At 43.2% G+C, this 19,352-nt stretch overlaps 41 non-coding genes and 31 pseudogenes across 41 annotated transcripts; all 72 read right to left on the bottom strand.

The window, feature by feature from the left end:
• Position 1: 1 nt before the first annotated feature.
• On the bottom strand, positions 2-120 carry LOC131717632 (5S ribosomal RNA). Its single transcript, XR_009316521.1, has one exon. It is a non-coding gene; the product is annotated as a 5S ribosomal RNA (ribosomal RNA).
• Positions 121-234: 114 nt separating this feature from the next.
• Positions 235-343, bottom strand: LOC131714729 (5S ribosomal RNA; annotated as a pseudogene).
• Positions 344-457: 114 nt separating this feature from the next.
• On the bottom strand, positions 458-566 carry LOC131714728 (5S ribosomal RNA; annotated as a pseudogene).
• A 100-nt stretch (positions 567-666) lies between these two features.
• LOC131716744 (5S ribosomal RNA) lies at positions 667-785 on the bottom strand. The gene has a single exon (XR_009315629.1). It is a non-coding gene; the product is annotated as a 5S ribosomal RNA (ribosomal RNA).
• A 114-nt stretch (positions 786-899) lies between these two features.
• Positions 900-1,028, bottom strand: LOC131714242 (5S ribosomal RNA; annotated as a pseudogene).
• Positions 1,029-1,142: 114 nt separating this feature from the next.
• On the bottom strand, positions 1,143-1,261 carry LOC131713084 (5S ribosomal RNA). The gene has a single exon (XR_009314972.1). It is a non-coding gene; the product is annotated as a 5S ribosomal RNA (ribosomal RNA).
• A 114-nt stretch (positions 1,262-1,375) lies between these two features.
• LOC131714727 (5S ribosomal RNA) lies at positions 1,376-1,484 on the bottom strand (annotated as a pseudogene).
• A 114-nt stretch (positions 1,485-1,598) lies between these two features.
• Positions 1,599-1,717, bottom strand: LOC131711578 (5S ribosomal RNA). The gene has a single exon (XR_009313464.1). It is a non-coding gene; the product is annotated as a 5S ribosomal RNA (ribosomal RNA).
• Positions 1,718-1,817: 100 nt separating this feature from the next.
• On the bottom strand, positions 1,818-1,936 carry LOC131711187 (5S ribosomal RNA). The gene has a single exon (XR_009313070.1). It is a non-coding gene; the product is annotated as a 5S ribosomal RNA (ribosomal RNA).
• Positions 1,937-2,050: 114 nt separating this feature from the next.
• LOC131715452 (5S ribosomal RNA) lies at positions 2,051-2,159 on the bottom strand (annotated as a pseudogene).
• A 114-nt stretch (positions 2,160-2,273) lies between these two features.
• LOC131716743 (5S ribosomal RNA) lies at positions 2,274-2,392 on the bottom strand. The gene has a single exon (XR_009315628.1). It is a non-coding gene; the product is annotated as a 5S ribosomal RNA (ribosomal RNA).
• A 114-nt stretch (positions 2,393-2,506) lies between these two features.
• On the bottom strand, positions 2,507-2,615 carry LOC131714726 (5S ribosomal RNA; annotated as a pseudogene).
• Positions 2,616-2,715: 100 nt separating this feature from the next.
• On the bottom strand, positions 2,716-2,834 carry LOC131712453 (5S ribosomal RNA). Its single transcript, XR_009314344.1, has one exon. It is a non-coding gene; the product is annotated as a 5S ribosomal RNA (ribosomal RNA).
• Positions 2,835-2,934: 100 nt separating this feature from the next.
• LOC131711577 (5S ribosomal RNA) lies at positions 2,935-3,053 on the bottom strand. The gene has a single exon (XR_009313463.1). It is a non-coding gene; the product is annotated as a 5S ribosomal RNA (ribosomal RNA).
• A 100-nt stretch (positions 3,054-3,153) lies between these two features.
• Positions 3,154-3,272, bottom strand: LOC131713646 (5S ribosomal RNA; annotated as a pseudogene).
• A 114-nt stretch (positions 3,273-3,386) lies between these two features.
• On the bottom strand, positions 3,387-3,505 carry LOC131711575 (5S ribosomal RNA). The gene has a single exon (XR_009313461.1). It is a non-coding gene; the product is annotated as a 5S ribosomal RNA (ribosomal RNA).
• A 114-nt stretch (positions 3,506-3,619) lies between these two features.
• Positions 3,620-3,728, bottom strand: LOC131714725 (5S ribosomal RNA; annotated as a pseudogene).
• A 114-nt stretch (positions 3,729-3,842) lies between these two features.
• Positions 3,843-3,961, bottom strand: LOC131711574 (5S ribosomal RNA). Its single transcript, XR_009313460.1, has one exon. It is a non-coding gene; the product is annotated as a 5S ribosomal RNA (ribosomal RNA).
• Positions 3,962-4,061: 100 nt separating this feature from the next.
• LOC131716741 (5S ribosomal RNA) lies at positions 4,062-4,180 on the bottom strand. Its single transcript, XR_009315626.1, has one exon. It is a non-coding gene; the product is annotated as a 5S ribosomal RNA (ribosomal RNA).
• Positions 4,181-4,294: 114 nt separating this feature from the next.
• LOC131711573 (5S ribosomal RNA) lies at positions 4,295-4,413 on the bottom strand. The gene has a single exon (XR_009313459.1). It is a non-coding gene; the product is annotated as a 5S ribosomal RNA (ribosomal RNA).
• A 100-nt stretch (positions 4,414-4,513) lies between these two features.
• On the bottom strand, positions 4,514-4,632 carry LOC131716740 (5S ribosomal RNA). The gene has a single exon (XR_009315625.1). It is a non-coding gene; the product is annotated as a 5S ribosomal RNA (ribosomal RNA).
• Positions 4,633-4,732: 100 nt separating this feature from the next.
• On the bottom strand, positions 4,733-4,851 carry LOC131716739 (5S ribosomal RNA). The gene has a single exon (XR_009315624.1). It is a non-coding gene; the product is annotated as a 5S ribosomal RNA (ribosomal RNA).
• A 100-nt stretch (positions 4,852-4,951) lies between these two features.
• Positions 4,952-5,060, bottom strand: LOC131714723 (5S ribosomal RNA; annotated as a pseudogene).
• A 114-nt stretch (positions 5,061-5,174) lies between these two features.
• On the bottom strand, positions 5,175-5,283 carry LOC131714722 (5S ribosomal RNA; annotated as a pseudogene).
• A 100-nt stretch (positions 5,284-5,383) lies between these two features.
• On the bottom strand, positions 5,384-5,492 carry LOC131716526 (5S ribosomal RNA; annotated as a pseudogene).
• Positions 5,493-5,592: 100 nt separating this feature from the next.
• On the bottom strand, positions 5,593-5,701 carry LOC131715601 (5S ribosomal RNA; annotated as a pseudogene).
• Positions 5,702-5,815: 114 nt separating this feature from the next.
• Positions 5,816-5,934, bottom strand: LOC131710926 (5S ribosomal RNA). Its single transcript, XR_009312808.1, has one exon. It is a non-coding gene; the product is annotated as a 5S ribosomal RNA (ribosomal RNA).
• A 114-nt stretch (positions 5,935-6,048) lies between these two features.
• LOC131710040 (5S ribosomal RNA) lies at positions 6,049-6,167 on the bottom strand. The gene has a single exon (XR_009311907.1). It is a non-coding gene; the product is annotated as a 5S ribosomal RNA (ribosomal RNA).
• A 100-nt stretch (positions 6,168-6,267) lies between these two features.
• On the bottom strand, positions 6,268-6,376 carry LOC131714721 (5S ribosomal RNA; annotated as a pseudogene).
• A 114-nt stretch (positions 6,377-6,490) lies between these two features.
• LOC131714720 (5S ribosomal RNA) lies at positions 6,491-6,599 on the bottom strand (annotated as a pseudogene).
• Positions 6,600-6,713: 114 nt separating this feature from the next.
• On the bottom strand, positions 6,714-6,832 carry LOC131716738 (5S ribosomal RNA). The gene has a single exon (XR_009315623.1). It is a non-coding gene; the product is annotated as a 5S ribosomal RNA (ribosomal RNA).
• A 114-nt stretch (positions 6,833-6,946) lies between these two features.
• Positions 6,947-7,065, bottom strand: LOC131716737 (5S ribosomal RNA). Its single transcript, XR_009315622.1, has one exon. It is a non-coding gene; the product is annotated as a 5S ribosomal RNA (ribosomal RNA).
• Positions 7,066-7,165: 100 nt separating this feature from the next.
• LOC131711439 (5S ribosomal RNA) lies at positions 7,166-7,284 on the bottom strand. Its single transcript, XR_009313322.1, has one exon. It is a non-coding gene; the product is annotated as a 5S ribosomal RNA (ribosomal RNA).
• A 100-nt stretch (positions 7,285-7,384) lies between these two features.
• Positions 7,385-7,503, bottom strand: LOC131720598 (5S ribosomal RNA). The gene has a single exon (XR_009319495.1). It is a non-coding gene; the product is annotated as a 5S ribosomal RNA (ribosomal RNA).
• Positions 7,504-7,617: 114 nt separating this feature from the next.
• On the bottom strand, positions 7,618-7,736 carry LOC131712985 (5S ribosomal RNA). The gene has a single exon (XR_009314872.1). It is a non-coding gene; the product is annotated as a 5S ribosomal RNA (ribosomal RNA).
• A 100-nt stretch (positions 7,737-7,836) lies between these two features.
• On the bottom strand, positions 7,837-7,955 carry LOC131710292 (5S ribosomal RNA). Its single transcript, XR_009312164.1, has one exon. It is a non-coding gene; the product is annotated as a 5S ribosomal RNA (ribosomal RNA).
• Positions 7,956-8,069: 114 nt separating this feature from the next.
• On the bottom strand, positions 8,070-8,188 carry LOC131712896 (5S ribosomal RNA). Its single transcript, XR_009314783.1, has one exon. It is a non-coding gene; the product is annotated as a 5S ribosomal RNA (ribosomal RNA).
• A 114-nt stretch (positions 8,189-8,302) lies between these two features.
• Positions 8,303-8,421, bottom strand: LOC131716170 (5S ribosomal RNA; annotated as a pseudogene).
• Positions 8,422-9,184: 763 nt separating this feature from the next.
• LOC131711134 (5S ribosomal RNA) lies at positions 9,185-9,303 on the bottom strand. The gene has a single exon (XR_009313016.1). It is a non-coding gene; the product is annotated as a 5S ribosomal RNA (ribosomal RNA).
• A 100-nt stretch (positions 9,304-9,403) lies between these two features.
• LOC131713114 (5S ribosomal RNA) lies at positions 9,404-9,522 on the bottom strand. The gene has a single exon (XR_009315002.1). It is a non-coding gene; the product is annotated as a 5S ribosomal RNA (ribosomal RNA).
• Positions 9,523-10,654: 1,132 nt separating this feature from the next.
• Positions 10,655-10,773, bottom strand: LOC131710480 (5S ribosomal RNA). Its single transcript, XR_009312352.1, has one exon. It is a non-coding gene; the product is annotated as a 5S ribosomal RNA (ribosomal RNA).
• A 100-nt stretch (positions 10,774-10,873) lies between these two features.
• Positions 10,874-10,982, bottom strand: LOC131715754 (5S ribosomal RNA; annotated as a pseudogene).
• A 100-nt stretch (positions 10,983-11,082) lies between these two features.
• LOC131710785 (5S ribosomal RNA) lies at positions 11,083-11,201 on the bottom strand. Its single transcript, XR_009312667.1, has one exon. It is a non-coding gene; the product is annotated as a 5S ribosomal RNA (ribosomal RNA).
• Positions 11,202-11,301: 100 nt separating this feature from the next.
• Positions 11,302-11,420, bottom strand: LOC131716736 (5S ribosomal RNA). The gene has a single exon (XR_009315621.1). It is a non-coding gene; the product is annotated as a 5S ribosomal RNA (ribosomal RNA).
• A 114-nt stretch (positions 11,421-11,534) lies between these two features.
• LOC131716735 (5S ribosomal RNA) lies at positions 11,535-11,653 on the bottom strand. The gene has a single exon (XR_009315620.1). It is a non-coding gene; the product is annotated as a 5S ribosomal RNA (ribosomal RNA).
• Positions 11,654-11,750: 97 nt separating this feature from the next.
• LOC131711212 (5S ribosomal RNA) lies at positions 11,751-11,869 on the bottom strand. Its single transcript, XR_009313095.1, has one exon. It is a non-coding gene; the product is annotated as a 5S ribosomal RNA (ribosomal RNA).
• Positions 11,870-11,969: 100 nt separating this feature from the next.
• Positions 11,970-12,088, bottom strand: LOC131716734 (5S ribosomal RNA). Its single transcript, XR_009315619.1, has one exon. It is a non-coding gene; the product is annotated as a 5S ribosomal RNA (ribosomal RNA).
• Positions 12,089-12,188: 100 nt separating this feature from the next.
• LOC131711113 (5S ribosomal RNA) lies at positions 12,189-12,307 on the bottom strand. Its single transcript, XR_009312995.1, has one exon. It is a non-coding gene; the product is annotated as a 5S ribosomal RNA (ribosomal RNA).
• Positions 12,308-12,407: 100 nt separating this feature from the next.
• LOC131713583 (5S ribosomal RNA) lies at positions 12,408-12,526 on the bottom strand (annotated as a pseudogene).
• A 323-nt stretch (positions 12,527-12,849) lies between these two features.
• On the bottom strand, positions 12,850-12,968 carry LOC131711915 (5S ribosomal RNA). Its single transcript, XR_009313804.1, has one exon. It is a non-coding gene; the product is annotated as a 5S ribosomal RNA (ribosomal RNA).
• Positions 12,969-13,082: 114 nt separating this feature from the next.
• On the bottom strand, positions 13,083-13,201 carry LOC131710127 (5S ribosomal RNA). Its single transcript, XR_009311996.1, has one exon. It is a non-coding gene; the product is annotated as a 5S ribosomal RNA (ribosomal RNA).
• Positions 13,202-13,315: 114 nt separating this feature from the next.
• Positions 13,316-13,444, bottom strand: LOC131715385 (5S ribosomal RNA; annotated as a pseudogene).
• A 310-nt stretch (positions 13,445-13,754) lies between these two features.
• Positions 13,755-13,873, bottom strand: LOC131709805 (5S ribosomal RNA). Its single transcript, XR_009311668.1, has one exon. It is a non-coding gene; the product is annotated as a 5S ribosomal RNA (ribosomal RNA).
• A 100-nt stretch (positions 13,874-13,973) lies between these two features.
• On the bottom strand, positions 13,974-14,092 carry LOC131716733 (5S ribosomal RNA). The gene has a single exon (XR_009315618.1). It is a non-coding gene; the product is annotated as a 5S ribosomal RNA (ribosomal RNA).
• Positions 14,093-15,434: 1,342 nt separating this feature from the next.
• On the bottom strand, positions 15,435-15,553 carry LOC131710647 (5S ribosomal RNA). The gene has a single exon (XR_009312529.1). It is a non-coding gene; the product is annotated as a 5S ribosomal RNA (ribosomal RNA).
• A 100-nt stretch (positions 15,554-15,653) lies between these two features.
• LOC131713228 (5S ribosomal RNA) lies at positions 15,654-15,772 on the bottom strand (annotated as a pseudogene).
• Positions 15,773-15,872: 100 nt separating this feature from the next.
• On the bottom strand, positions 15,873-15,991 carry LOC131716732 (5S ribosomal RNA). The gene has a single exon (XR_009315617.1). It is a non-coding gene; the product is annotated as a 5S ribosomal RNA (ribosomal RNA).
• A 100-nt stretch (positions 15,992-16,091) lies between these two features.
• On the bottom strand, positions 16,092-16,210 carry LOC131713497 (5S ribosomal RNA; annotated as a pseudogene).
• Positions 16,211-16,310: 100 nt separating this feature from the next.
• LOC131714719 (5S ribosomal RNA) lies at positions 16,311-16,419 on the bottom strand (annotated as a pseudogene).
• A 100-nt stretch (positions 16,420-16,519) lies between these two features.
• LOC131713527 (5S ribosomal RNA) lies at positions 16,520-16,637 on the bottom strand (annotated as a pseudogene).
• A 100-nt stretch (positions 16,638-16,737) lies between these two features.
• LOC131711645 (5S ribosomal RNA) lies at positions 16,738-16,856 on the bottom strand. Its single transcript, XR_009313531.1, has one exon. It is a non-coding gene; the product is annotated as a 5S ribosomal RNA (ribosomal RNA).
• A 114-nt stretch (positions 16,857-16,970) lies between these two features.
• On the bottom strand, positions 16,971-17,089 carry LOC131711926 (5S ribosomal RNA). The gene has a single exon (XR_009313815.1). It is a non-coding gene; the product is annotated as a 5S ribosomal RNA (ribosomal RNA).
• A 114-nt stretch (positions 17,090-17,203) lies between these two features.
• On the bottom strand, positions 17,204-17,322 carry LOC131716730 (5S ribosomal RNA). The gene has a single exon (XR_009315615.1). It is a non-coding gene; the product is annotated as a 5S ribosomal RNA (ribosomal RNA).
• A 114-nt stretch (positions 17,323-17,436) lies between these two features.
• Positions 17,437-17,545, bottom strand: LOC131716412 (5S ribosomal RNA; annotated as a pseudogene).
• A 100-nt stretch (positions 17,546-17,645) lies between these two features.
• LOC131714718 (5S ribosomal RNA) lies at positions 17,646-17,754 on the bottom strand (annotated as a pseudogene).
• A 114-nt stretch (positions 17,755-17,868) lies between these two features.
• LOC131715343 (5S ribosomal RNA) lies at positions 17,869-17,977 on the bottom strand (annotated as a pseudogene).
• Positions 17,978-18,091: 114 nt separating this feature from the next.
• Positions 18,092-18,200, bottom strand: LOC131714717 (5S ribosomal RNA; annotated as a pseudogene).
• A 100-nt stretch (positions 18,201-18,300) lies between these two features.
• LOC131716052 (5S ribosomal RNA) lies at positions 18,301-18,409 on the bottom strand (annotated as a pseudogene).
• Positions 18,410-18,523: 114 nt separating this feature from the next.
• On the bottom strand, positions 18,524-18,632 carry LOC131715341 (5S ribosomal RNA; annotated as a pseudogene).
• Positions 18,633-18,746: 114 nt separating this feature from the next.
• LOC131714716 (5S ribosomal RNA) lies at positions 18,747-18,855 on the bottom strand (annotated as a pseudogene).
• Positions 18,856-18,955: 100 nt separating this feature from the next.
• LOC131714715 (5S ribosomal RNA) lies at positions 18,956-19,064 on the bottom strand (annotated as a pseudogene).
• Positions 19,065-19,178: 114 nt separating this feature from the next.
• LOC131715753 (5S ribosomal RNA) lies at positions 19,179-19,287 on the bottom strand (annotated as a pseudogene).
• Between the last annotated feature and the right edge of the window lie 65 nt (positions 19,288-19,352).

Below are 19,352 nucleotides of genomic sequence, written 5' to 3'. Positions count from 1 at the left end.
ATGCCTGCAGCACTTGATATTCCCAGGTGGTCTCCCATCCAAGTACTAACCAAGCCCAACATTGCTTAGCTTCTGAGATCAGATGAGATCAGGCTTATTCAAGGTGGTGTGGCCGCAGGCGATTGCATTTCTGCTTTCATGACTTTTATGTTTAGTGAGCTGGGGGTGATTCCTCCAAAATTTCCTTTTGTCCTCCACACATTTCAATTGTAAAATGTAATTACAAAAATGTAATGCCTGCAGCACTTGATATTCCCAGGTGGTCTCCCATCCAAGTACTAACCAAGCCCAACATTGCTTAGCTTCTGAGATCAGGCTTATTCAAGGTGGTGTGGCCGCAGGCGATTGCATTTCTGCTTTCATGACTTTTATGTTTAGTGAGCTGGGGGTGATTCCTCCAAAATTTCCTTTTGTCCTCCACACATTTCAATTGTAAAATGTAATTACAAAAATGTAATGCCTGCAGCACTTGATATTCCCAGGTGGTCTCCCATCCAAGTACTAACCAAGCCCAACATTGCTTAGCTTCTGAGATCAGGCTTATTCAAGGTGGTGTGGCCGCAGGCGATTGCATTCCTGCTTTCATGACTTTTATGTTTAGGGAGCTGGGGGTGATTCCTCCAAAATTTCCTTTTGTCCTCCACACATTTCAATTGTAAAATGTAATGCCTGCAGCACTTGATATTCCCAGGTGGTCTCCCATCCAAGTACTAACCAAGCCCAACATTGCTTAGCTTCTGAGATCAGACGAGATCAGGCTTATTCAAGGTGGTGTGGCCGCAGGCGATTGCATTTCTGCTTTCATGACTTTTATGTTTAGTGAGCTGGGGGTGATTCCTCCAAAATTTCCTTTTGTCCTCCACACATTTCAATTGTAAAATGTAATTACAAAAATGTAATGCCTGCAGCACTTGATATTCCCAGGTGTTCTCCCATCCAAGTACTAACCAAGCCCAACATTGCTTAGCTTCTGAGATCAGACGAGATCAGGCGAGATCAGGCTTATTCAAGGTGGTGTGGCCGCAGGCGATTGCATTTCTGCTTTCATGACTTTTATGTTTAGTGAGCTGGGGGTGATTCCTCCAAAATTTCCTTTTGTCCTCCACACATTTCAATTGTAAAATGTAATTACAAAAATGTAATGCCTGCAGCACTTGATATTCCCAGGTGGTCTCCCATCCAAGTACTAACCAAGCCCAACATTGCTTAGATTCTGAGATTAGACGAGGTCAGGCTTATTCAAGGTGGTGTGGCCGCAGGCGATTGCATTTCTGCTTTCATGACTTTTATGTTTAGTGAGCTGGGGGTGATTCCTCCAAAATTTCCTTTTGTCCTCCACACATTTCAATTGTAAAATGTAATTACAAAAATGTAATGCCTGCAGCACTTGATATTCCCAGGTGGTCTCCCATCCAAGTACTAACCAAGCCCAACATTGCTTAGCTTCTGAGATCAGGCTTATTCAAGGTGGTGTGGCCGCAGGCGATTGCATTTCTGCTTTCATGACTTTTATGTTTAGTGAGCTGGGGGTGATTCCTCCAAAATTTCCTTTTGTCCTCCACACATTTCAATTGTAAAATGTAATTACAAAAATGTAATGCCTGCAGCACTTGATATTCCCAGGTGGTCTCCCATCCAAGTACTAACCAAGCCCAACATTGCTTAGCTTCTGAGATCAGGCGAGATCAGGCTTATTCAAGGTGGTGTGGCCGCAGGCGATTGCATTTCTGCTTTCATGACTTTTATGTTTAGTGAGCTGGGGGTGATTCCTCCAAAATTTCCTTTTGTCCTCCACACATTTCAATTGTAAAATGTAATGCCGGCAGCACTTGATATTCCCAGGTGGTCTCCCATCCAAGTACTAACCAAGCCCAACATTGCTTAGCTTCTGAGATCAGACGAGATCAGGCTTATTCAAGGTGGTGTGGCCGCAGGCGATTGCTTTTCTGCTTTCATGACTTTTATGTTTAGTGAGCTGGGGGTGATTCCTCCAAAATTTCCTTTTGTCCTCCACACATTTCAATTGTAAAATGTAATTACAAAAATGTAATGCCTGCAGCACTTGATATTCCCAGGTGGTCTCCCATCCAAGTACTAACCAAGCCCAACATTGTTTAGCTTCTGAGATCAGGCTTATTCAAGGTGGTGTGGCCGCAGGCGATTGCATTTCTGCTTTCATGACTTTTATGTTTAGTGAGCTGGGGGTGATTCCTCCAAAATTTCCTTTTGTCCTCCACACATTTCAATTGTAAAATGTAATTACAAAAATGTAATGCCTGCAGCACTTGATATTCCCAGGTGGTCTCCCATCCAAGTACTAACCAAGCCCAACATTGCTTAGCTTCTGAGATCAGACGAGATCAGGCTTATTCAAGGTGGTGTGGCCGCAGGCGATTGCATTTCTGCTTTCATGACTTTTATGTTTAGGGAGCTGGGGGTAATTCCTCCAAAATTTCCTTTTCTCCTCCACACATTTCAATTGTAAAATGTAATTACAAAAATGTAATGCCTGCAGCACTTGATATTCCCAGGTGGTCTCCCATCCAAGTACTAACCAAGCCCAACATTGCTTAGCTTCTGAGATCAGGCTTATTCAAGGTGGTGTGGCCGCAGGCGATTGCATTTCTGCTTTCATGACTTTTATGTTTAGTGAGCTGGGGGTGATTCCTCCAAAATTTCCTTTTGTCCTCCACACATTTCAGTTGTAAAATGTAATGCCTGCAGCACTTGATATTCCCAGGTGGTCTCCCATCCAAGTACTAACCAAGCCCTACATTGCTTAGCTTCTGAGATCAGACGAGATCAGGCGTATTCAAGGTGGTGTGGCCGCAGGCGATTGCATTTCTGCTTTCATGACTTTTATGTTTAGAGAGCTGGGGGTGATTCCTCCAAAATTTCCTTTTGTCCTCCACACATTTCAATTGTAAAATGTAATGCCTGCAGCACTTGATATTCCCAGGTGGTCTCCCATCCAAGTACTAACCAAGCCCAACATTGCTTAGCTTCTGAGATCAGGCGAGATCAGGCTTATTCAAGGTGGTGTGGCCGCAGGCGATTGCATTTCTGCTTTCATGACTTTTATGTTTAGTGAGCTGGGGGTGATTCCTCCAAAAATTCCTTTTGTCCTCCACACATTTCAATTGTAAAATGTAATGCCTGCAGCACTTGATATTACCAGGTGGTCTCCCATCCAAGTACTAACCAAGCCCAACATTGCTTAGCTTCTGAGATCAGATTAGATCAGGCTTATTCAAGGTGGTGTGGCCGCAGGCGATTGCATTTCTGCTTTCATGACTTTTATGTTTAGTGAGCTGGGGGTGATTCCTCCAAAATTTCCTTTTGTCCTCCACACATTTCAATTGTAAAATGTAATTACAAAAATGTAATGCCTGCAGCACTTGATATTCCCAGGTGGTCTCCCATCCAAGTACTAACCAAGCCCAACATTGCTTAGCTTCTGAGATCAGGCGAGATCAGGCTTATTCAAGGTGGTGTGGCCGCAGGCGATTGCTTTTCTGCTTTCATGACTTTTATGTTTAGTGAGCTGGGGGTGATTCCTCCAAAATTTCCTTTTGTCCTCCACACATTTCAATTGTAAAATGTAATTACAAAAATGTAATGCCTGCAGCACTTGATATTCCCAGGTGGTCTCCCATCCAAGTACTAACCAAGCCCAACATTGCTTAGCTTCTGAGATCAGGCTTATTCAAGGTGGTGTGGCCGCAGGCGATTGCATTTCTGCTTTCATGACTTTTATGTTTAGTGAGCTGGGGGTGATTCCTCCAAAATTTCCTTTTGTCCTCCACACATTTCAATTGTAAAATGTAATTACAAAAATGTAATGCCTGCAGCACTTGATATTCCCAGGTGGTCTCCCATCCAAGTACTAACCAAGCCCAACATTGCTTAGCTTCTGAGATCAGGCGAGATCAGGCTTATTCAAGGTGGTGTGGCCGCAGGCGATTGCATTTCTGCTTTCATGACTTTTATGTTTAGGGAGCTGGGGGTGATTCCTCCAAAATTTCCTTTTGTCCTCCACACATTTCAATTGTAAAATGTAATGCCTGCAGCACTTGATATTCCCAGGTGGTCTCCCATCCAAGTACTAACCAAGCCCAACATTGCTTAGCTTCTGAGATCAGACGAGATCAGGCTTATTCAAGGTGGTGTGGCCGCAGGCGATTGCATTTCTGCTTTCATGACTTTTATGTTTAGGGAGCTGGGGGTAATTCCTCCAAAATTTCCTTTTCTCCTCCACACATTTCAATTGTAAAATGTAATTACAAAAATGTAATGCCTGCAGCACTTGATATTCCCAGGTGGTCTCCCATCCAAGTACTAACCAAGCCCAACATTGCTTAGCTTCTGAGATCAGGCGAGATCAGGCTTATTCAAGGTGGTGTGGCCGCAGGCGATTGCATTTCTGCTTTCATGACTTTTATGTTTAGGGAGCTGGGGGTGATTCCTCCAAAATTTCCTTTTGTCCTCCACACATTTCAATTGTAAAATGTAATGCCTGCAGCACTTGATATTCCCAGGTGGTCTCCCATCCAAGTACTAACCAAGCCCAACATTGCTTAGCTTCTGAGATCAGACGAGATCAGGCTTATTCAAGGTGGTGTGGCCGCAGGCGATTGCATTTCTGCTTTCATGACTTTTATGTTTAGTGAGCTGGGGGTGATTCCTCCAAAATTTCCTTTTGTCCTCCACACATTTCAATTGTAAAATGTAATGCCTGCAGCACTTGATATTCCCAGGTGGTCTCCCATCCAAGTACTAACCAAGCCCAACATTGCTTAGCTTCTGAGATCAGACGAGATCAGGCTTATTCAAGGTGGTGTGGCCGCAGGCGATTGCATTTCTGCTTTCATGACTTTTATGTTTAGTGAGCTGGGGGTGATTCCTCCAAAATTTCCTTTTGTCCTCCACACATTTCAATTGTAAAATGTAATGCCTGCAGCACTTGATATTCCCAGGTGGTCTCCCATCCAAGTACTAACCAAGCCCAACATTGCTTAGCTTCTGAGATCAGGCTTATTCAAGGTGGTGTGGCCGCAGGCGATTGCATTTCTGCTTTCATGACTTTTATGTTTAGTGAGCTGGGGGTGATTCCTCCAAAATTTCCTTTTGTCCTCCACACATTTCAATTGTAAAATGTAATTACAAAAATGTAATGCCTGCAGCACTTGATATTCCCAGGTGGTCTCCCATCCAAGTACTAACCAAGCCCAACATTGCTTAGCTTCTGAGATCAGGCTTATTCAAGGTGGTGTGGCCGCAGGCGATTGCATTTCTGCTTTCATGACTTTTATGTTTAGTGAGCTGGGGGTGATTCCTCCAAAATTTCCTTTTGGCCTCCACACATTTCAATTGTAAAATGTAATGCCTGCAGCACTTGCTATTCCCAGGTGGTCTCCCATCCAAGTACTAACCAAGCCCAACATTGTTTAGCTTCTGAGAGCAGACTTATTCAAGGTGGTGTGGCCGCAGGCGATTGCATTTCTGCTTTCATGACTTTTATGTTTAGTGAGCTGGGGGTGGTTTCTCCACAATTTCCTTTTGTCCTCCACACATTTCATTTGTAAAATGTAATGCCTGCAGCACTTGATATTCCCAGCTGGTCTCCCATCCAAGTACTAACCAAGCCCAACATTGCTTAGCTTCTGAGATCAGGCTTATTCAAGGTGGTGTGGCCGCAGGCGATTGCTTTTCTGCTTTCATGACTTTTATGTTTAGTGAGCTGGGGGTGATTCCTCCAAAATTTCCTTTTGTCCTCCACACATTTCAATTGTAAAATGTAATTACAAAAATGTAATGCCTGCAGCACTTGATATTCCCAGGTGGTCTCCCATCCAAGTACTAACCAAGCCCAACATTGCTTAGCGTCTGAGATCAGACGAGATCAGGCTTATTCAAGGTGGTGTGGCCGCAGGCGATTGCATTTCTGCTTTCATGACTTTTATGTTTAGTGAGCTGGGGGTGATTCCTCCAAAATTTCCTTTTGTCCTCCACACATTTCAATTGAAAAATGTAATTACAAAAATGTAATGCCTGCAGCACTTGATATTCCCAGGTGGTCTCCCATCCAAGTACTAACCAAGCCCAACACTGCTTAGCTTCTGAGATCAGACGAGATCAGGCTTATTCAAGGTGGTGTGGCCGCAGGCGATTGCATTTCTGCTTTCATGACTTTTATGTTTAGTGAGCTGGGGGTGATTCCTCCAAAATTTCCTTTTGTCCTCCACACATTTCAATTGTAAAATGTAATGCCTGCAGCACTTGATATTCCCAGGTGGTCTCCCATCCAAGTACTAACCAAGCCCAACATTGCTTAGCTTCTGAGATCAGGCTTATTCAAGGTGGTGTGGCCGCAGGCGATTGCTTTTTTGCTTTCATGACTTTTATCTTTAGTGAGCTGGGGGTGATTCCTCCAAAATTTCCTTTTGTCATCCACACATTTCAATTGTAAAATGTAATTACAAAAATGTAATGCCTGCAGCACTTGATATTCCCAGGTGGTCTCCCATCCAAGTACTAACCAAGCCCAACATTGCTTAGCTTCTGAGATCAGGCTTATTCAAGGTGGTGTGGCCGCAGGCGATTGCTTTTCTGCTTTCATGACTTTTATGTTTAGTGAGCTGGGGGTGATTCCTCCAAAATTTCCTTTTGTCCTCCACACATTTCAATTGTAAAATGTAATTACAAAAATGTAATGCCTGCAGCACTTGATATTCCCAGGTGGTCTCCCATCCAAGTACTAACCAAGCCCAACATTGCTTAGCTTCTGAGATCAGACGAGATCAGGCTTATTCAAGGTGGTGTGGCCGCAGGCGATTGCATTTCTGCTTCCATGACTTTTATGTTTAGTGAGCTGGGGGTGATTCCTCCAAAATTTCCTTTTGTCCTCCACACATTTCAATTGTAAAATGTAATTACAAAAATGTAATGCCTGCAGCACTTGATATTCCCAGGTGGTCTCCCATCCAAGTACTAACCAAGCCCAACATTGCTTAGCTTCTGAGATCAGACGAGATCAGGCTTATTCAAGGTGGTGTGGCCGCAGGCGATTGCATTTCTGCTTTCATGACTTTTATGTTTAGTGAGCTGGGGGTGATTCCTCCAAAATTTCCTTTTGTCCTCCACACATTTCAATTGTAAAATGTAATGCCTGCAGCACTTGATATTCCCAGGTGGTCTCCCATCCAAGTACTAACCAAGCCCAACATTGCTTAGCTTCTGAGATCAGACGAGATCAGGCTTATTTAAGGTGGTGTGGCCGCAGGCGATTGCATTTCTGCTTTCATGACTTTTATGTTTAGGGAGCTGGGGGTGATTCCTCCAAAATTTCCTTTTGTCCTCCACACATTTCAATTGTAAAATGTAATGCCTGCAGCACTTGATATTCCCAGGTGGTCTCCCATCCAAGTACTAATCAAGCCCAACATTGCTTAGCTTCTGAGATCAGACGAGATCAGGCTTATTCAAGGTGGTGTGGCCACAGGCGATTGCATTTCTACTTTCATGACTTTTATGTTTAGTGAGCTGGGGGTGATTCCTCCAAAATTTCCTTTTGTCCTCCACACATTTCAATTGTAAAATGTAATTACAAAAATGTAATGCCTGCAGCACTTGATAGTCCCAGGTGGTCTCCCATCCAAGTACTAACCAAGCCCAACATTGCTTAGTTTCTGAGATCAGACGAGATCAGGCTTATTCAAGGTGGTGTGGCCGCAGGCGATTGCATTTCTGCTTTCATGACTTTTATATTTAGTGAGCTGGGGGTGATTCCTCCAAAATTTCCTTTTGTCCTCCACACATTTCAATTGTAAAATGTAATGCCTGCAGCACTTGATATTCCCAGGTGGTCTCCCATCCAAGTACTAATCAAACCCAACATTGCTTAGCTTCTGAGATCAGACGAGATCAGGCTTATTCAAGGTGGTGTGGCCGCAGGCGATTGCATTTCTGCTTTCATGACTTTTATGTTTAGTGAGCTGGGGGTGATTCCTCCAAAATTTCCTTTTGTCCTCCACACATTTCAATTGTAAAATGTAATTACAAAAATGTAATGCCTGCAGCACTTGATATTCCCAGGTGGTCTCCCATCCAAGTACTAACCAAGCCCAACATTGCTTAGCTTCTGAGATCAGTCGAGATCAGGCTTATTCAAGGTGGTGTGGCCGCAGGAGATTGCATTTCTGCTTTCATGACTTTTATGTTTAGTGAGCTGGGGGTGATTCCTCCAAAATTTCCTTTTGGCCTCCACACATTTCAATTGTAAAATGTAATTACAAAAATGTAATGCCTGCAGCACTTGATATTCCCAGGTGGTCTCCCATCCAAGTACTAACCAAGCCCAACATTGCTTAGCTTCTGAGATCAGACGAGATCAGGCTTATTCAAGGTGGTGTTGTGATAGAAGAATGATAGTATAATCGCACGAAGAGTTCTAATCTAATATGTTTGGGTGATCTCTGTGATTTGTATAACCTGAATAATGATATTATATGAAGTTTGATGTTAACAAAGTATTAGATTTACAATGTTGAACTAACACACTGGAATGTGGCCAAGGGTCAGCAGCCCTGTTTTCAGAGAAGTGCATGAGTCAGCGACATGAGAATAGGACACTGTCTCAAATGATAATATTTTGAGACAGCGATAATTCCTCTTTTCTCCCCAGTCACTTAGCTAATATTCTTGTATTGCGAGAATCAACTTTGTGGGACCTGATAGACACTCTCTCCCTAGCAACTTGAAAAATCAACCAATCAGAAAAGTCGGTAGACAACAGTATCAAGAATACCACAAGGTTGGTTTGAGCTGACTAAGGGAGATAAGAATTACCACAAGTCATGAACTCTGTGCAAAAACTGATTATATAAGGAACTGTTTGACTTAGTGTATTTTGAGCTTTCTTTGCGGTTGCTTGCAGAGTCTGTGACACTCTGTTGAATGCTCCAGTCTGCAGACTAATAAAGTATGAGTTGCTCCAACTTGTCTCTGTCTCAATCATTCCCTCAGTACGGGACCAGTGCCTGCTCGGTTGTATGCAGAAAATTCCACCACAGTGTGGCCGCAGGCGATTGCAGTTCTGCTTTCATGACTTTTATGTTTAGTGAGCTGGGGGTGATTCCTCCAAAATTTCCTTTTGTCCTCCACACATTTCAATTGTAAAATGTAATGCCTGCAGCACTTGATATTCCCAGGTGGTCTCCCATCCAAGTACTAACCAAGTCCAACATTGCTTAGTTTCTGAGATCAGACGAGATCAGGCTTATTCAAGGTGGTGTGGCCGCAGGCTATTGCTTTTCTGCTTTCATGACTTTTATGTTTAGTGAGCTGGGGGTGATTCCTCCAAAATTTTCTTTTGTCCTCCACACATTTCAATTGTAAAATGTAATGCCTGCAGCACTTGATATTCCCAGGTGGTCTCCCATCCAAGTACTAACCATGCCCAACATTGCTTAGCTTCTGAGATCAGACGAGATCAGGCTTATTCAAGGTGGTGGGGCCGCAGGCGATTGCATTTCTGCTTTCATGACTTTTATGTTTAGTGAGCTGGGGGTGATTCCTCCAAAATTTCCTTTTGTCCTTGATGTAACTTAAAAAAAAGGATGGTGAGTAAGTAGATTCAAGAAAATGCACAGAGTCCTTTTCTTCACTCAGTTGTTAGGTTTATTGAAATATGCAGGGAGTCTGGTCCCAGGTACAGGACAAACAGAATACTCATTCTTACAATTGTTGCATGACATTAAATACCCTTCTGCATAGGTGTCTCTCTCCTCCTCTTTCTCTGACACTTAACCAATAGAAAATGTACAACTCATTATCCTGTTACCATATATTTCATTTAGTGTGAGTGTGTGTGTGTGTGTGTGTGTGTGTGTGTGTGTGTGTGTGATCTAGTGTGAAGACCTCTGAACTCAGTGCATTCTTCAGACCCCTGGTGCCACAAAGGTCCATACATCTGGTTTTTGTCATCTTCCTTGTTCCTATCTCTCCGTTTTGCCTAAGACCCTTTGATCCCAGTGGCATTAACTCTTTGGATCTCTCTGAAGTCTTAGAGCCTGGTCTCTTCTGGTCCCCTTGAAGACTAGGTTTATGACCCTCTCATAAACCAGCTGTATATTCTAAGAAATAGTTTTATACCCCAGTGGACTCCCCAAAGGGCAAGCTTCTTTCAGGTCAGGGCTGGAGGTCAAAGGACTTGTTTGTACAGCCGTGTGCTGCTGGCCAGCCATTTGCTTTGACACAAAAGAATCTTAACTTCTCTACCATATTGCCTTCAATTTACTTCTAATGTGCAGTTGTTTAAGTATAGTTAAATATACGTTAACTTGGTGTTTTTCTCAGCTCTCTGCTACCATCCATTGCTCAATGAAGCTGCTATTATTTCTTGTTTTGCTCGGAGTCAATGCAGTGCAAGTATATATATACCCAGAGTATATAGCCAGTTTTCATCTATCACAGCAGTGCTTGCATTTTTGGAACTAACAGTTTTTTCTATCCAATGTTAAATCACTTTTCAGAAAAAAAACATGAATACAGCCGTCATTCCTCATGCGTAGCAAACTGCTATTCAATACTTGTTCCATGTTTTCCAACAGTCCTCCACACATTTCAGTTGTAAAATGTAATTACAAAAATGTAATGCCTGCAGCACTTGATATTCCCAGGTGGTCTCCCACCCAAGTACTAACCAAGCCCAACATTGCTTAGCTTCTGAGATCAGACGAGATCAGGCTTATTCAAGGTGGTGTGGCCACAGGCGGTTGCATTTCTGCTTTCATGACTTTTATGTTTAGTGAGCTGGGGGTGATTCCTCCAAAATTTCCTTTTGTCCTCCACACATTTCAATTGTAAAATGTAATGCCTGCAGCACTTGATATTCCCAGGTGGTCTCCCATCCAAGTACTAACCAAGCCCAACATTGCTTAGCTTCTGAGATCAGACTTATTCAAGGTGGTGTGGCCGCAGGCGGTTGCATTTCTGCATTCATGACTTTTATGTTTAGTGAGCTGGGGGTGATTCCTCCAAAATTTCCTTTTGTCCTCCACACATTTCAATTGTAAAATGTAATGCCTGCAGCACTTGATATTCCCAGGTGGTCTCCCATACAAGTACTAACCAAGCCCAACATTGCTTAGCTTCTGAGATCAGACGAGATCAGGCTTATTCAAGGTGGTGTGGCCGCAGGCGGTTGCATTTCTGCTTTCATGACTTTTATGTTTAGTGAGCTGGGGGTGATTCCTCCAAAATTTCCTTTTGTCCTCCACACATTTCAATTGTAAAATGTAATGCCTGCAGCACTTGATATTCCCAGGTGGTCTCCCATCCAAGTACTAACCAAGCCCAACATTGCTTAGCTTCTGAGATCAGACGAGATCAGGCTTATTCAAGGTGGTGTGGCCGCAGGCGATTGCATTTCTGCTTTCATGACTTTTATGTTTAGTGAGCTGGGGGTGATTCCTCCAAAATTTCCTTTTGTCCTCCACACATTTCAATTGTAAAATGTAATTACAAAAATGTAATGCCTGCAGCACTTGATATTCCCAGGTGGTCTCCCATCCAAGTACTAACCAAGCCCAACATTGCTTAGCTTCTGAGATCAGACGAGATCAGGCTTATTCAAGGTGGTGTGGCCGCAGGCGATTGCATTTCTGCTTTCATGACTTTTATGTTTAGTGAGCTGGGGGTGATTCCTCCAAAATTTCCTTTTGTCCACACATTTCAATTGTAAAATGTAATGCCTGCAGCACTTGATATTCCCAGGTGGTCTCCCATCCAAGTACTAACCAAACCCAACATTGCTTAGCTTCTGAGATCAGACGAGATCAGGCTTATTCAAGGTGGTGTGGCCGCAGGCGAGTGCATTTCTGCTTTCATGACTTTTATGTTTAGTGAGCTGGGGGTGATTCCTCCAAAATTTCCTTTTGTCCTCCACACATTTCAATTGTAAAATGTAATGCCTGCAGCACTTGATATTCCCAGGTGGTCTCCCATCCAAGTACTAACCAAGCCCAACATTGCTTAGCTTCTGAGATCAGACGAGATCAGGCTTATTCAAGGTGGTGTGGCCGCAGGCGATTGCATTTCTGCTTTCATGACTTTTATGTTTAGTGAGCTGGGGGTGAGTCCTCCAAAATTTCCTTTTGTCCTCCACACATTTCAATTGTAAAATGTAATGCCTGCAGCACTTGATATTCCCAGGTGGTCTCCCATCCAAGTACTAACCAAGCCCAACATTGCTTAGCTTCAGAGATCAGACGAGATCAGGCTTATTCAAGGTGGTGTGGCCGCAGGCGATTGCATTTCTGCTTTCATGACTTTTATGTTTAGTGAGCTGGGGGTGAGTCCTCCAAAATTTCCTTTTGTCGTCCACACATTTCAATTGTAAAATGTAATGCCTGCAGCACTTGATATTCCCAGGTGGTCTCCCATCCAAGTACTAACCAAGCCCAACATTGCTTAGCTTCAGAGATCAGACGAGATCAGGCTTATTCAAGGTTGTGTGGCCGCAGGCGATTGCGTTTCTGCTTTCATGACTTTTGTGTTTAGTGAGCTGGGGGTGATTCCTCCAAAATTTCCTTTTGTCCTCCACACATTTCAACTGTAAAATGTAATGCCTGCAGCACTTGATATACCCAGGTGGTCTTCCATCCAAATACTAACCAAGCCTAACATTGCTTAGCTTCTGAGATCAGACTTATTCAAGGTGGTGTGGCCGCAGGCGATTGCATTTCTGCTTTCATGACTTTTATGTTTAGTGAGCTGGGGGTGATTCCTCCAAAATTTCCTTTTGTCCTCCACACATTTCAATTGTAAAGTGTAATTACAAAAATGTAATGCCTGCAGCACTTGATATTCGCAGGTGGTCTCCCATCCAAGTACTAACCAAGCCCAACATTGCTTAGCTGCTGAGATCAGACGAGATCAGGCTTATTCAAGGTGGTGTGGCCGCAGGCGATTGCATTTCTGCTTTCATGACTTTTATGTTTAGTGAGCTGGGGGTGATTCCTCCAAAATTTCCTTTTGTCCTCCACACATTTCAATTGTAAAATGTAATTACAAAAATGTAATGCCTGCAGCACTTGATATTCCCAGGTGGTCTCCCATCCAAGTACTAACCAAGCCCAACATTGCTTAGCTTCTGAGATCAGACGAGATCAGGCTTATTCAAGGTGGTGTGGCCACAGGCGATTGCATTTCTGCTTTCATGACTTTTATGTTTAGTGAGCTGGGGGTGATTCCTCCAAAATTTCCTTTTGTCCTCCACACATTTCAATTGTAAAATGTAATTACAAAAATGTAATGCCTGCAGCACTTGACATTCCCAGGTGTTCTCCCATCCAAGTACTAACCAAGCCCAACATTGCTTAGCTTCTGAGATCAGACGAGATCAGGCGAGATCAGGCTTATTCAAGGTGGTTTGGCCGCAAGCGATTGCATTTCTGCTTTCATGACTTTTATGTTTAGTGAGCTGGGGGTGATTCCTCCAAAATTTCCTTTTGTCCACCACACATTTCAATTGTAAAATGTAATGCCTGCAGCACTTGATATTCCCAGGTGTTCTCCCATCCAAATACTAACCCAAGCCCAACATTGCTTAGCTTCTGAGATCAGACTTATTCAAGGTGGTGTGGCCTCAGGCGATTGCATTTCTGCTTTCATAACTTTTATGTTTAGTGAGCTGGGGGTGATTCCTCCAAAATTTCCTTTTGTCCTCCACACATTTCAATTGTAAAATGTAATGCCTGCAGCACTTGATATTCCCAGGTGGTCTCCCATCCAAGTACTAACCAAGCCCAACATTGCTTATCTTCTGAGATCAGACGAGATCAGGCTTATTCAAGGTGGTGTGGCCGCAGGCAATTGCATTTCTGCTTTCATGACTTTTATGTTTATTGAGCTGGGGTTGATTCCACCAAAATTTCCTTTTGTCCTCCACACATTTCAATTGTAAAATGTAATGCCTGCAGCACTTGATATTCCCAGGTGGTCTCCCATCCAAGTACTAACCAAGCCCAACATTGCTTAGCTTCTGAGATCAGACGAGATCAGGCTTATTCAAGGTGGTGTGGCCGCAGGCGACTGCATTTCTGCTTTCATGACTTTTATGTTTAGTGAGCTGGGGGTGATTCCTCCAAAATTTCCTTTTGTCCTCCACACATTTCAATTGTAAAATGTAATGCCTGCAGCACTTGATATTCCCAGGTGGTCTCCCATCCAAGTGCCCAACATTGCTTAGCTTCTGAGATCAGACGAGATCAGGCTTATTCAAGGTGGTGTGGCCGCAGGCGATTGCATTTCTGCTTTCATGACTTTTATGTTTAGTGAGCTGGGGGTGATTCCTCCAAAATTTCCTTTTGTCCTTGATGTAACTTAAAAAAAAGGATGGTGAGTAAGTAGATTCATGAAAATGCACAGAGTCCTTTTCTTCACTCAGTTGTTAGGTTTATTGAAATATGCAGGGAGTCTGGTCCCAGGTACAGGACAAACAGAATACTCATTCTTACAATTGTTGCATGGCATTAAATACCCTTCTGCATAGGTGTCTCTCTCCTCCTCTTTCTCTGACACTTAACCAATAGAAAATGTACAACTCATTATCCTGTTACCATATATTTCATTTAGTGTGTGTGTGTGTGTGTGTGTGTGTGTGTGTGTGTGTGTGTGTGTGATCTAGTGTGAAGACCTCTGAACTCAGTGCATTCTTCAGACCCCTGGTGCCACAAAGGTCCATACATCTGGTTTTTGTCATCTTCCTTGTTCCTATCTCTCCGTTTTGCCTAAGACCCTTTGATCCCAGTGGCATTAACTCTTTGGATCTCTCTGAAGTCTTAGAGCCTGGTCTCTTCTGGTCCCCTTGAAGACTAGGTTTATGACCCTCTCATAAACCAGCTGTATATTCTAAGAAATAGTTTTATACCCCAGTGGACTCCCCAAAGGGCAAGCTTCTTTCAGGTCAGGGCTGGAGGTCAAAGGACTTGTTTGTACAGCCGTGTGCTGCTGGCCAGCCATTTGCTTTGACACAAAAGAATCTTAACTTCTCTACCATATTGCCTTCAATTTACTTCTAATGTGCAGTTGTTTAAGTATAGTTAAATATACGTTAACTTGGTGTTTTTCTCAGCTCTCTGCTACCATCCATTGCTCAATGAAGCTGCTATTATTTCTTGTTTTGCTCGGAGTCAATGCAGTGCAAGTATATATATACCCAGAGTATATAGCCAGTTTTCATCTATCACAGCAGTGCTTGCATTTTTGGAACTAACAGTTTTTTCTATCCAATGTTAAATCACTTTTCAGAAAAAAAACATGAATACAGCCGTCATTCCTCATGCGTAGCAAACTGCTATTCAATACTTGTTCCATGTTTTCCAACAGTCCTCCACACATTTCAATTGTAAAATGTAATTACAAAAATGTAATGCCTGCAGCACTTGATATTCCCAGGTGGTCTCCCATCCAAGTACTAACCAAGCCCAACATTGCTTAGTTTCTGAGATCAGATGAGATCAGGCTTATTCAAGGTGATGTGGCCGCAGGCGACTGCATTTCTGCTTTCACGACTTTTATGTTTAGTGAGCTGGGGGTGATTCCTCCAAAATTTCCTTTTGTCCTCCACACATTTCAATTGTAAAATGTAATGCCTGCAGCACTTGATATTCCAAGGTGGTCTTCCATCCAAGTACTAACCAAGCCCAACATTGCTTAGCTTCTGAGATCAGACGAGATCAGGCTTATTCAAGGTGGTGTGGCCACAGGCGGTTGCATTTCTGCTTTCATGACTTTTATGTTTAGTGAGCTGGGGGTGATTCCTCCAAAATTTCCTTTTGTCATCCACACATTTCAATTGTAAAATGTAATGCCTGCAGCACTTGATATTCCCAGGTGGTCTCCCATCCAAGTACTAACCAAGCCCAACATTGCTTAGCTTCTGAGATCAGACGAGATCAGGCTTATTCAAGGTGGTGTGGCCGCAGGCGATTGCATTTCTGCTTTCATGACTTTTATGTTTAGTGAGATGGGGGTGAGTCCTCCAAAATTTCCTTTTGTCCTCCACACATTTCAATTGTAAAATGTAATGCCTGCAGCACTTGATATTCCCAGGTGGTCTCCCATCCAAGTACTAACCAAGCCCAACATTGCGTAGCTTCAGAGATCAGACGAGATCAGGCTTATTCAAGGTGGTGTGGCCGCAGGCGATTGCATTTCTGCTTTCATGACTTTTATGTTTAGTGAGCTGGGGGTGATTCCTCCAAAATTTCCTTTTGTCCTCCACACATTTCAATTGTAAAATGTAATGCCTGCAGCACTTGATATTCCCAGGTGGTCTCCCATCCAAGTACTAACCAAGCCCAACATTGCTTAGCTTCTGAGATCAGGCTTATTCAAGGTGGTGTGGCCGCAGGCGATTGCATTTCTGCTTTCATGACTTTTATGTTTAGTGAGCTGGGGGTGATTCCTCCAAAATTTCCTTTTGTCCTCCACACATTTCAATTGTAAAATGTAATGCCTGCAGCACTTGATATTCCCAGGTGGTCTCCCATCCAAGTACTAACCAAGCCCAACATTGCTTAGCTTCTGAGATCAGAGAGATCAGGCTTATTCAAGGTGGTGTGGCCGCAGGCGATTGCATTTCTGCTTTCATGACTTTTATGTTTAGTGAGCTGGGGGTGATTCCTCCAAAATTTCCTTTTGTCCTCCTCACATTTCAATTGTAAAATGTAATGCCTGCAGCACTTGATATTCCCAGGTGGTCTCCCATCCACGTACTAACCAAGCCCAACATTGCTTAGCTTCTGAGATCAGACGAGATCAGGCTTATTCAAGGTGGTGTGGCCGCAGGCGATTGCATTTCTGCTTTCATGACTTTTATGTTTAGTGAGCTGGGGGTGATTCCTCCAAAATTTCCTTTTGTCCTCCACACATTTCAATTGTAAAATGTAATTACAAAAATGTAATGCCTGCAGCACTTGATATTCCCAGGTGGTCTCCCATCCAAGTACTAACCAAGCCCAACATTGCTTATCTTCAGAGATCAGACGAGATCAGGCTTATTCAAGGTGGTGTGGCCGCAGGCGATTGCATTTCTGCTTTCATGACTTTTATGTTTAGTGAGCTGGGGGTGAGTCCTCCAAAATTTCCTTTTGTCCTCCACACATTTCAATTGTAAAATGTAATTACAAAAATGTAATGCCTGCAGCACTTGATATTCCCAGGTGGTCTCCCATCCAAGTACTAACCAAGCCCAACATTGCTTAGCTTCTGAGATCAGACGAGATCAGGCTTATTCAAGGTGGTGTGGCCGCAGGCGATTGCATTTCTGCTTTCATGACTTTTATGTTTAGTGAGCTGGGGGTGATTCCTCCAAAATTTCCTTTTGTCCTCCACACATTTCAATTGTAAAATGTAATTACAAAAATGTAATGCCTGCAGCACTTGATATTCCCAGGTGGTCTCCCATCCAAGTACTAACCAAGCCCAACATTGCTTAGCTTCGGAGATCAGCCTTATTCAAGGTGGTGTGGCCGCAGGCGATTGCATTTCTGCTTTCATGACTTTTATGTTTAGTGAGCTGGGGGTGATTCCTCCAAAATTTCCTTTTGTCCTCCACACATTTCAATTGTAAAATGTAATGCCTGCAGCACTTGATATTCCCAGGTGGTCTCCCATCCAAGTACTAACCAAGCCCAACATTGCTTAGCTTCTGAGATCAGGCTTATTCAAGGTGGTGTGGCCGCAGGCGATTGCTTTTCTGCTTTCATGACTTTTATGTTTAGTGAGCTGGGGGTGATTCCTCCAAAATTTCCTTTTGTCCTCCACACATTTCAATTGTAAAATGTAATTACAAAAATGTAATGCCTGCAGCACTTGATATTCCCAGGTGGTCTCCCATCCAAGTACTAACCAAGCCCAACATTGCTTAGTTTCTGAGATCAGGCTTATTCAAGGTGGTGTGGCCGCAGGCGATTGCATTTCTGCTTTCATGACTTTTATGTTTAGTGAGCTGGGGGTGATTCCTCCAAAATTTCCTTTTGTCCTCCACACATTTCAATTGTAAAATGTAATTACAAAAATGTAATGCCTGCAGCACTTGATATTCCCAGGTGGTCTCCCATCCAAGTACTAACCAAGCCCAACATTGCTTAGCTTCTGAGATCAGGCTTATTCAAGGTGGTGTGGCCGCAGGCGATTGCATTTCTGCTTTCATGACTTTTATGTTTAGTGAGCTGGGGGTGATTCCTCCAAAATTTCCTTTTGTCCTCCACACATTTCAATTGTAAAATGTAATGCCTGCAGCACTTGATATTCCCAGGTGGTCTCCCATCCAAGCACTAACCAAGCCCAACATTGCTTAGCTTCTGAGATCAGGCTTATTCAAGGTGGTGTGGCCGCAGGCGATTGCTTTTCTGCTTTCATGACTTTTATGTTTAGTGAGCTGGGGGTGATTCCTCCAAAATTTCCTTTTGTCATCCACACATTTCAATTGTAAAATGTAATTACAAAAATGTAATGCCTGCAGCACTTGATATTCCCAGGTGGTCTCCCATCCAAGTACTAACCAAGCCCAACATTGCTTAGTTTCTGAGATCAGGCTTATTCAAGGTGGTGTGGCCGCAGGCAATTGCATTTCTGCTTTCATGACTTTTATGTTTAGTGAGCTGGGGGTGATTCCTCCAAAATTTCCTTTTGTCCTCCACACATTTCAATTGTAAAATGTAATTACAAAAATGCAATGCCTGCAGCACTTGATATTCCCAGGTGGTCTCCCATCCAAGTACTAACCAAGCCCAACATTGCTTAGCTTCTGAGATCAGGCTTATTCAAGGTGGTGTGGCCGCAGGCGATTGCATTTCTGCTTTCATGACTTTTATGTTTAGTGAGCTGGGGGTGATTCCTCCAAAATTTCCTTTTGTCCTCCACACATTTCAATTGTAAAATGTAATGCCTGCAGCACTTGATATTCCCAGGTGGTCTCCCATCCAAGTACTAACCAAGCCCAACATTGCTTAGCTTCTGAGATCAGGCTTATTCAAGGTGGTGTGGCCGCAGGCGATTGCTTTTCTGCTTTCATGACTTTTATGTTTAGTGAGCTGGGGGTGATTCCTCCAAAATTTCCTTTTGTCATCCACACATTTCAATTGTAAAATGTAATTACAAAAATGTAATGCCTGCAGCACTTGATATTCCCAGGTGGTCTCCCATCCAAGTACTAACCAAGCCCAACATTGCTTAGCTTCTGAGATCAGACTTATTCAAGGTGGTGTGGCCGCAGGCGGTTGCATTTCTGCATTCATGACTTTTATGTTTAGTGAGCTGGGGGTGATTCCTCCAAAATTTCC

The sequence above is a fragment of the Acipenser ruthenus genome, chromosome 44 (genome assembly GCF_902713425.1).
Source record: "Acipenser ruthenus chromosome 44, fAciRut3.2 maternal haplotype, whole genome shotgun sequence".
Lineage (NCBI taxonomy): Eukaryota > Metazoa > Chordata > Actinopteri > Acipenseriformes > Acipenseridae > Acipenser > Acipenser ruthenus.
Note: the sequence above shows the minus strand (reverse complement) of the source record. Positions and strands in the feature narration are given on the sequence as shown.